Source organism: Mesoplodon bidens (genome assembly GCF_964165515.1).
Source record: "Mesoplodon bidens genome assembly, chromosome: 12".
Taxonomy (NCBI): domain Eukaryota; kingdom Metazoa; phylum Chordata; class Mammalia; order Artiodactyla; family Ziphiidae; genus Mesoplodon; species Mesoplodon bidens.
The window spans coordinates 68,205,933-68,214,932 of NC_138168.1; positions in this window are offsets into that span (position 1 = coordinate 68,205,933).

Below are 9,000 nucleotides of genomic sequence, written 5' to 3' on the forward strand. Positions count from 1 at the left end.
ACATCTCTCACCCATCGGTATTAAGAGAACTTACTGTTAAGGGTAAGGCATCCGGTTTAACAGGGAAGACATGGAGGCCCAGAGGGAAGTAGGAAAGACGTGCCAGTGCCTGTTCCCTGTGCTCCTCTGAAGTTTCCTGCCCTCGGCCTTACTGAAGTACAGAGAGAAAAGACAAGGGGGAGCAGCAGAGAGAGACAGGAAGGAAAGAAGTCAGAGGGGAGGAAGGAGTATAAGACCTCTGGGTCAGATCTTAGAAGAGGCGACCTATGACTGTGATGGCCATGAGGACTGGCGGCACCAGTGTCCTGGGAAATCATAAATGGCCCATTCTTCCACCCAATACAAGTGTACCTATAGAAGATTGATGCCGAAGGACTGTGCAGCTCCTGGAATCTCTCTCTTTTTTTTTTTTTTTTTTAAAGCTGCCCAGGAGATTCTGATCGTCAGCCAGATTTTAGAACCATACATTTAAAGAAATATTTATAATATTTCTAAACTTACTGTGGAAAATTGTAACATACAAGAAAACAGGTAAACATATCGTGAACCCCCATATACCCATCACCCAGTTTCAACAGAAACATCTTGACACGTTTGTTTCATCCGTCACCTCTTTGCTTTTCTGGATTATTTTAAAGCAAATTTCAGATATTGTGTCCGCACACTCACAAATCAGTGTGCACCTCTAATTGTTAAGAATGGGTTCTTTTTCTACAACCACCATTATTACACCCAGCTAACTTATTTTTAATACCATCCAATTCTTAAGTTTGTATTCTAAGTTCTCACATTTTCCACTATACAGAGTCCTATTGCTTTTGATTGCTAACATTTCTTAAGGCTCTTTTAGTCTGTGACACTCCCTTTTTAAGTTTTCATGCTATTTTTTAAGGCGATTAGGTCACTTGTTCTGTAGAATAACTCACATTCTGGATTTGGCAGATTGCTTTCTTCTGGTGTCATTTCACTGGTCTTTCTAGACTTCTTCTTAGATTCAGGTTCAATCAGGCAAGACTCATTCACAGGTCAGGTGACGCTGTGTGTGTCCCATGACACTCCATCCTATCTGAGCTGTATGAATGCTTACCCAGAGAAATCACAAAACCTTGAATTGACCTCTTTTTCTCCATTCTTCCTCTGTCTCTCACCCAACATTAAAAATTACAGCCCTTCAATCAGCATGATGAACATAAGCATTTGACCATAAGTCATCAGGATTTCTAAAATAGGAAGTGACTTATAATTAGCAAACTATCTCTGACTCAGAGAAATGGCACAAAAAATGAAATAGGGCAGGTTTGGAGGGCAGCAAGAGAGCCACTTAGGGCACATCTCCAATCTGGAGTGGTGGATGGACCTCAGGGTTGGGGACCCTATAAAGCATATGTACAACTTTATCTTGGGGTGCGTACATTATCTTTCTGAAGTGGAGCCAGTGGCTTTCTTCAAAGTCTCAAAGAAATCGATGACTTTCCAAAAAGGCAAAGGACCTAGGCGTGGTGGGCTGAAAAACAAGACTTGGAAGGAACGGGCTTTGCTTCAGCTTGCCCAGATCTTTACTTCTAACACTGTGGAGTATCACCTTCATACCACACATGGGTGGAAGTTCAGATCATCCGAAACCGAAGACGTAATGTTTATTCCTGCCCTCTTCCTTCCGTGCACAGGGAAGGGCATTATCAGCTTCCATGCCACCTCTAGACGTTTTCCCCATCCTCCCACATCCAAACTTCTGTGAAGCGTATCTCCAAAATGTCTCACAAATCCATTCTTCCCACCTTTCCTCCTGCAGCTCCAGCTTGGACCCCAGCCTCCTGCTGTCTTATTTTGCCTCTGGTCTCTCCTTTCTAGACAGTCTCTTACTAGTTACCTACGGACCTGGTAATGCTTCTCCTTTAATTAATATTCCCCCATGGCTTTCTACTGCTCCTAAAGCCAGGTGCGTGCAACCAGGAGTTGCAGGAAGAAAACAGGAAACCTCTGAGTTCATTTTGCTGATATTTGATATATGAATTACTACGGGTGCTCTCCCCTTGTCAGCATCAGGGGGTCACTGTCACCCAAGCAGTCCTGAAGTAACTGTGAGTTGCTCAGCTCAGAGGGGGTAGCAATAGTGCCTTCATTCACTGACTTCCTGCATCTTGATACAAATAAAATTTGACCTATCCTTTGTTACCGTGATTTTATTACTGAAACTGATGTAGCTGTGTCACCTAGACACTCTCTTACCTGCACACTTAAGCTTGGAAACAAAAATACTCTAGTCTGATTAAAAAGTATCCAAAGGAAGACTTACAGGGGGTTTTGAACCTATTTATTGGAAATCTGGATGTATCTTTACACCTTCCCAACTAACTGAAATCAAAGAAGATTGAAATTTATTAGCTAAGTTTAGACAAAAACTTTTGCATAGTTGATAGCTGGAAATGAAATTTAATTCATTTTGAATAAGGAGGCACAATGATTTTTTTTCTTTCTCTCCATCTTCTATTGTTTCTCTATCTTCTGTAGGTATCTTTTCCAGCTCAGTCAAGGATCACAACAAAGTGAATTTAGAATCAGACTTTGGAATGGCTTTGTTATAAAGCAATAGATAATTTTTTAAAATAATAAAACATGTTTAAAAATTTTATTTCTTATTTAGAGCAGAAGGTATTTTTACCATTAATAAAAATAGTTATTTGAAAATATTGCTTGATTCATCTTTATCTGTTTTAAAATTCCCATATTTTCTGATTTTTAATGTTTTATATAATATAATAGTGTATTTTAATTAATTTAAAGTAACACACATACTGCGAATGCATGCTCAAAAATGTTTTTTTTTTTTTAACGATGGCCCCTGTGTCTTTTTTTTTTTTTTTTTTTTGCGGTACACGGGCCTCCCACTGTTGTGGCCTCTCCCGTTGCGGAGCACAGGCTCCGGACGCGCAGGCTCAGCGGCCATGGCTCACGGGCCCAGCCGCTCCGCGGCACGTGAGATTCTCCCGGACCGGGGCACGAACCCGCGCCCCCTGCATCGGCAGGCGGACTCTCAACCACTGCGCCACCAGGGAAGCCCCTCAAAAATGTTTTTAAAGATGGTATGAGATCAAAAGCCATTGGGGTCGAATTCCAACATGCTATGCAATGCTCTTTACAATTTGAACCAACTTAACTATTCATTCTCATCTTCTGCCACTATATTATATATATCTCCTGGCCTTCTATACTTTCTAGAATAGGACACCTTTTTGGTGTCAGGACCCCTTTGCCTCCTTACAGATGATTAAGGACCCCAGAGATTTTTTGTGTATGTGTGTTATACCCATTTATATTTACCACTTTAGAAACTGAAACTGAAGAAACCTCAAAGCACAAAATACACAAGCAAACATCCCATTAGCTTCCAGAATGACAACATTACTACATGTCATGGAACCTCTGGAGAATTCCACTGAACACTTACGAGAGACTAAGGGCAAGAAAGGCATATAACACCTTGGTATTGTTATAAGCATATTTTTTGACTTCACGGAGTCCCTGACAGAGCCTTAAGGACCCCCAGAAGCCTCCAGATCACACTTTCAGAACCTCTGCTCTAGAACAATGATTCTTAACCAAGGGTTCTCATGACACTAGTAACACCTGCAGAAATGTTTTGGGAATTCCCGCGTCTGTATCCCGCCTCCAGCCCGGAGTTCAGTGCATCTAGTTGTCCCTCTGTATCCTTGGAGGCTTGGTTCCAGGACTCCAGAAGATACCAAAATGCCGGATGCTCAAGTCCCTTGTATAAAATGGTGTCCTACTGTCAGCACTCTGTATCCACGGATGTGGAACCCACAAATAACAGAGGGAGGGCCAACTGTCCTGCAGGGCAGGGGCCTGGGCAGATTGGGTTGCACCAGCCCTGGTTTAGAAGACCTTCTCTAAGCAGTGGACTCTGTACTTTTTTGACTATGTGCCCCTACCATAAAAATGTTTTGAGCATGTACTCCCACTGTATGTGGATATATTTCTTTATAAATTATATACATATATTGCCATATCAGTGTATCCTGTGCTTTGTAAAACATGCAAAAAACCAAGGAAAAAAAACTAATTAAGAGAAATCCTACCATTTTCCTGTCACGCCCCCAGTGAGTTCTCTGCACACTCTTTTTTTTTTTTTTTTTTTTTGTGGTACACGGGCCTCTCACTGCTGTGGCCTCTCCTGTTGCGGAGCACAGGCTCCGGACGCACAGGCTCAGCAGCCATGGCTCACGGGCCCAGCTGCTCCACGGCATGTGGGATCTTCCTGGACCAGGGCACGAACCCGTGTCCCCTGCATCGGGAGGAGGACTCTCAACCACTGCGCCACCAGGGAAGCCCTGCACACTCTTTGGAGACAGCTGCTGGAGACCATTCTGCAAAGGTCTCTACCTTTCTATCTTTTCTTGGGAAGTCTTTCCAGAAGCCCTTTCTGCCTTCACTCCCCTCAATCTTCTCCCTTCACCAGAATCTGGCAGAGTTCTTACCTTCTCTTCTGCATGAGCCCAGATATCATGGAAAGAACTTGATATTTTGTAAAAGAAAGTTTAGGTTCAAACCCTGGCCCTATTGCCTATTAGCTCTACAGACCTGAGCAAATTGCCTCATGTTTCTGAGCCTCAGGTTTCTCATCCATAAAATGCTCATTAAATGTTTTTTAAAATATATTGGGGAACTTCTCCCCCTTTCTATCAATAATCAAACTCATGGTTCTCAACCCTGGGGACATATTAGAATCACACAGACAGTTTTTAAACCAAGACAATGCCCAGATATTTCCATCCTTAATTGGCCTGGGAGGGCTGTCTCGGGTTTTGCATTTTTTTTAAGTTCAGGTGAATCTAATATGCAGCCAGGGGTTGGAATCACTAGTAGTCCAAAGAGTCCTATTTTCACAGAGACAATAAGAGGAAGGGCACACAAGTATAGTTAGTGTGCAACTGGGGCAGTTAAAGAGGGTGGTACCTTCTTTCAGGTGGCGCCTTCTGCAGGTGACCAGCTTGTCATCTGAACCCCTACTAGGTGGCATTTCTTTTTTTTTTTTTTTGGCATTTCTTATCATTGTGAATCTTCTTTGGCATGAAGTGGCATAAAAGCTCCATCTTCCAGAGGCAATATCACGTTAACCAAGATCAGAGATACGTTACTGCATTGATAGTTTACATGAGAACAATTTTCTACCAAAGGCATACAAACACTTTCACCTCTGGTCAAGGCATTCCTTGCTCAGAGGCTCACTCTGTGGGAATCATTCTTATCAGGAGGCCTGGTGAGGCTGGAATTGGATCCAGGGGAGCTAGTGACTGATGTCATGCCATGATGCATTCTGCTGAATGTTGGGATATTCCCGTTTCCAGGTCTCTGACAGGTCAAGTCTTCATTCTGTGCACCGCATGTGTTCTCCCTGATACTGTCTCTTGCATATGGTGCTGGGATGGACCATGTCTGCTTTTGAGACCCTGCCTATTCTTTGTGTCACCACCTGTGCCTTCTGATTGGTCCTCTTTCCTCTAATCATGTCAAACCTTCAGTTAGGCCACAGTCTGTCTCTTCTGGTGACTTTGTACATTTCTGAACTGCTTTAGTGTTTAACACACAGAGGGATATCCCATTTCCAAGATACACCCCCCTCCAGTCACTACCTAGGAATCTTGGGTTAAAAGGTGGTAATTTGGAAAATCCTTAGAATTTATTAGAATGAGATTTTCAAATACCATTGTGTAGTTTACTGTATTAAAAATGGCATCTGGCTGTCAGTCGACACAAGAATCAAAGTAAGAGAAGACATCATTTACAGCACGAGGAATCATAGCAAACAGAAGCATGAATTTCCTAATATTAAGAAAAGGGGAGGGACTTTCCTGATGGTCCAGTGGTTGGGACTTCACCTTCCAATGCAGGGGGTGCATGTTCGATCCCTGGTCAGGGAGCTAGGATCCCACATGCCTCACGGCCAAAGGGCCAAAGCATGAAACGGGGGCAGTGTTGTAACAAATTCAATAAAGACTCTGAAAGAAATGGTCCACATCAAAAAAAAAATCTAAAAAAAAAAGAAAGAAAAGAAAAAGGAAACATGGAGCCTTGAAATGATTTGAGAAAGGTGGAATAAATCCCTCTCTCACCATCCTCCCCCCACCTCCAACCTGCCTCCTGCCTTTAAAACAGTGCTCATCTACTTATCTGTATCCTAACATCTTCCCATCCTATGATTCAGTGAAAGTCTGTTCAGGTTTTAGGAACCTGGACTTCATTCAAGTCCTTGCCCCTGAAATCCTCCAGGTCCAGGAGGTTCCATATGCCCTCTCACCAGCAGTCTGATGAAGGTGAAATCAATGAAAATGTTGGCTGAATGTTGAATTAGTTTCACGAGCATATAATGCTTCTCCGTGAATTCCAGTTTTATAGTTAGATTTTCCAGTAGAATGATGAGTCAGAAAATAGGAAGTAGCTAGCACTTCATACTTTTCATAATTATCTTGAGCAAACTTAAACTAAAAATGGCTAGATAGAAGCCTGGTTGTTGTTTTATATCTTCTTGAGAATTTCAAGATATCATCAGGTGTGTGGTTTTTAAAACAGGCACTTTAAAGTAAAAATACTAGCTACCTGTTCCTCAGTTTTCAAAGTATTATGTTTTCTAACTCATGCCTGAAGTTACATTTTATTTAAAACACAGTATTCAGAATGGAGAATACTTTCAAAATAGGAGACTGATATTTTTATCTGAGACTGAGACCTACCGCTTTCCAATACCCATAAACAGACTGGAAAAGAAAGCATGCAAAAATATTGCTGGTAAAAAAAATGTATTTAATGAATAGATATTTAAAAGGAATGATCTTTTTCACATGGGGAAAAAAAAAAAGAAAGAAGGAAAAAAAAGAAGGAGTCGTTGTGCAGAGCGAAAAGGAAATTGTTGACACAGAGGCTTCTGAACCTACAGAAGGATCAGCTCCACTGTCCCAGGAGAAGCTACACACCCTTAGAGGCAGCAGAATAGTCTGTGGGTCTGTGGAAAGTGTACCACAATTATTTAACCACAGAACTAGGAAACATATTACTTAGACTGACTTTATGCTTCTTTTGTCGTCTATGTGGGATTTTGTTTTTGTTTTTGTTTTTGTTTTTGCTATATGCGGGCCTCTCACTGTTGTGGCCTCTCCCGTTGCAGAGCACAGGCTCCGGACGCACAGGCTCAGCGGCCATGGCTCACGGGCCCAGCCGCTCCGCGGCATGTAGGATCCTCCCGGACCGGGCACGAACCTGTGTCCCGTGCATCGGCAGGTGGACTCTCAACCACTGCGCCACCAGGGAAGCCCTGTATCCGATATTTTTATTTTTTGAGTAATTATTTGGAGGTTAAAGTGTTGTCCTAAAAGGCTTAATATATTAATCTTTCATAGTGGAAAGTGGGCTGCCTCCTGAGATGAATTGTAAGGTCAGTTCAAAGTGGAGGTTAGTCATTGCCAGCCCTGTCAGGTGGAAAGAACACTGAAATAAAAGACAAAAAGGTGTGTGTTCGGGTTTCCCTGGTGGCGCAGTGGTTGAGAGTCTGCCTGCCAATGCAGGGGACATGGGTTCGTGCCCCGGTCCGGGAAGATCCCATGTGCCGCAGAGCGGCTGGCCCCGTGAGCCATGGCCGCTGAGCCTGCACATCCGGAGCCTGTGCTCCGCAATGGGAGAGGCCACAACAGTGAGAGGCCCGCGTACCGCAAAAAAAAAAAAAAAAAAAAGGAGATGAAGATAGGAGAGGAAGCCGGAATTGCTGGGGATTCACCTGGCTATAGAACTGGGTCCGAAGATGAGTGGCCAGATTTTCAAGTTATAGTGTCTGAAAGGATATAGTAAACTTGATATGGTATCACTATCTAAGAGGTCCAGTTTGGGGCAAAATAGGACTCCAAGCAGCGGTGATTTTCAGAATCAGGTGCTTGGCAGGGTGGAGTGGGCTCTATCTGTTTTGGAATGATATCACAGCAGTAGCACAAAGTCCAGGCAGTAGTATCCCCCACACTAGCTTGGCACAGAGTAGGCAATCAATATATTTTTATCAACTGGACCAACTGACTAATAGAATAAATGAATAAATGTCTGGCAATAGGAAAGCATGTTGCCAAGGTCCCAGAAAAGCTGAATCCTGTTCATAACCTGGCTCCAGACCCATATGGGGAATATCAGTGTTAATCAGGATGAGCTGCCCAATGACATGGGATGAGCAAGCTCAGTGCTGGCTGGAAGGAAGAGAAGGGATGCAGTTCAGTGGGCTAAAGATGTGGGAGCCCACCCCATACACAATGGCTTGGCTCCAACAGAAATTCAAGATGGCACCTTCGGGTAGAGTTGAGCCACCTGGCTTGGTCAGGCCAGCCGGGTCAGGACTAGGATGGATCTGAGGACTGGCAGGTGCCTGAAACTTAATAGGAAGATATACATTAATGTATTGTCGTACTGAGTTTTCAAACATTAACTACTCACCTAAAAAACAATGAAAATTTCTCTCTGGGATTCACAGGGACTTTAATATGGGTTCATTTTTAATAATTATCTTAATATACAGCCACTAAAATGTCTGTTTTTGAAGAAAACCTGGGAGATGCTAATGAAGTAATGAAAGAAGTAGATAAACAGGCTATGCTCCTATATTTATAATTCTGAGTGTGCGTATGTTCAACAAAATAAAAGTACACTCTGTTACCATCATACATCCTTCCTAAAAGGTACTGAAGTTATAAGTATCAACAAAGTCCAATAGAGTATTTTTAAATGCAATGTTAAATCATAAGACATTTTTGTCCATTTACCCCAGTTCTGGGGATGGCTGGGAAAGAATGGAATGCACAAAGATTAAATCTCAGTCTTCTTCTTCAAGTATTGTTCAATAAATGTTAATATTATCAAGAAAAGGTTGGGGCCAATTTTCTCTTTTAACAATGGGAACATACTTGTAACTGAATATATATATATATATACTGAAAACAGTCTATATTTAAG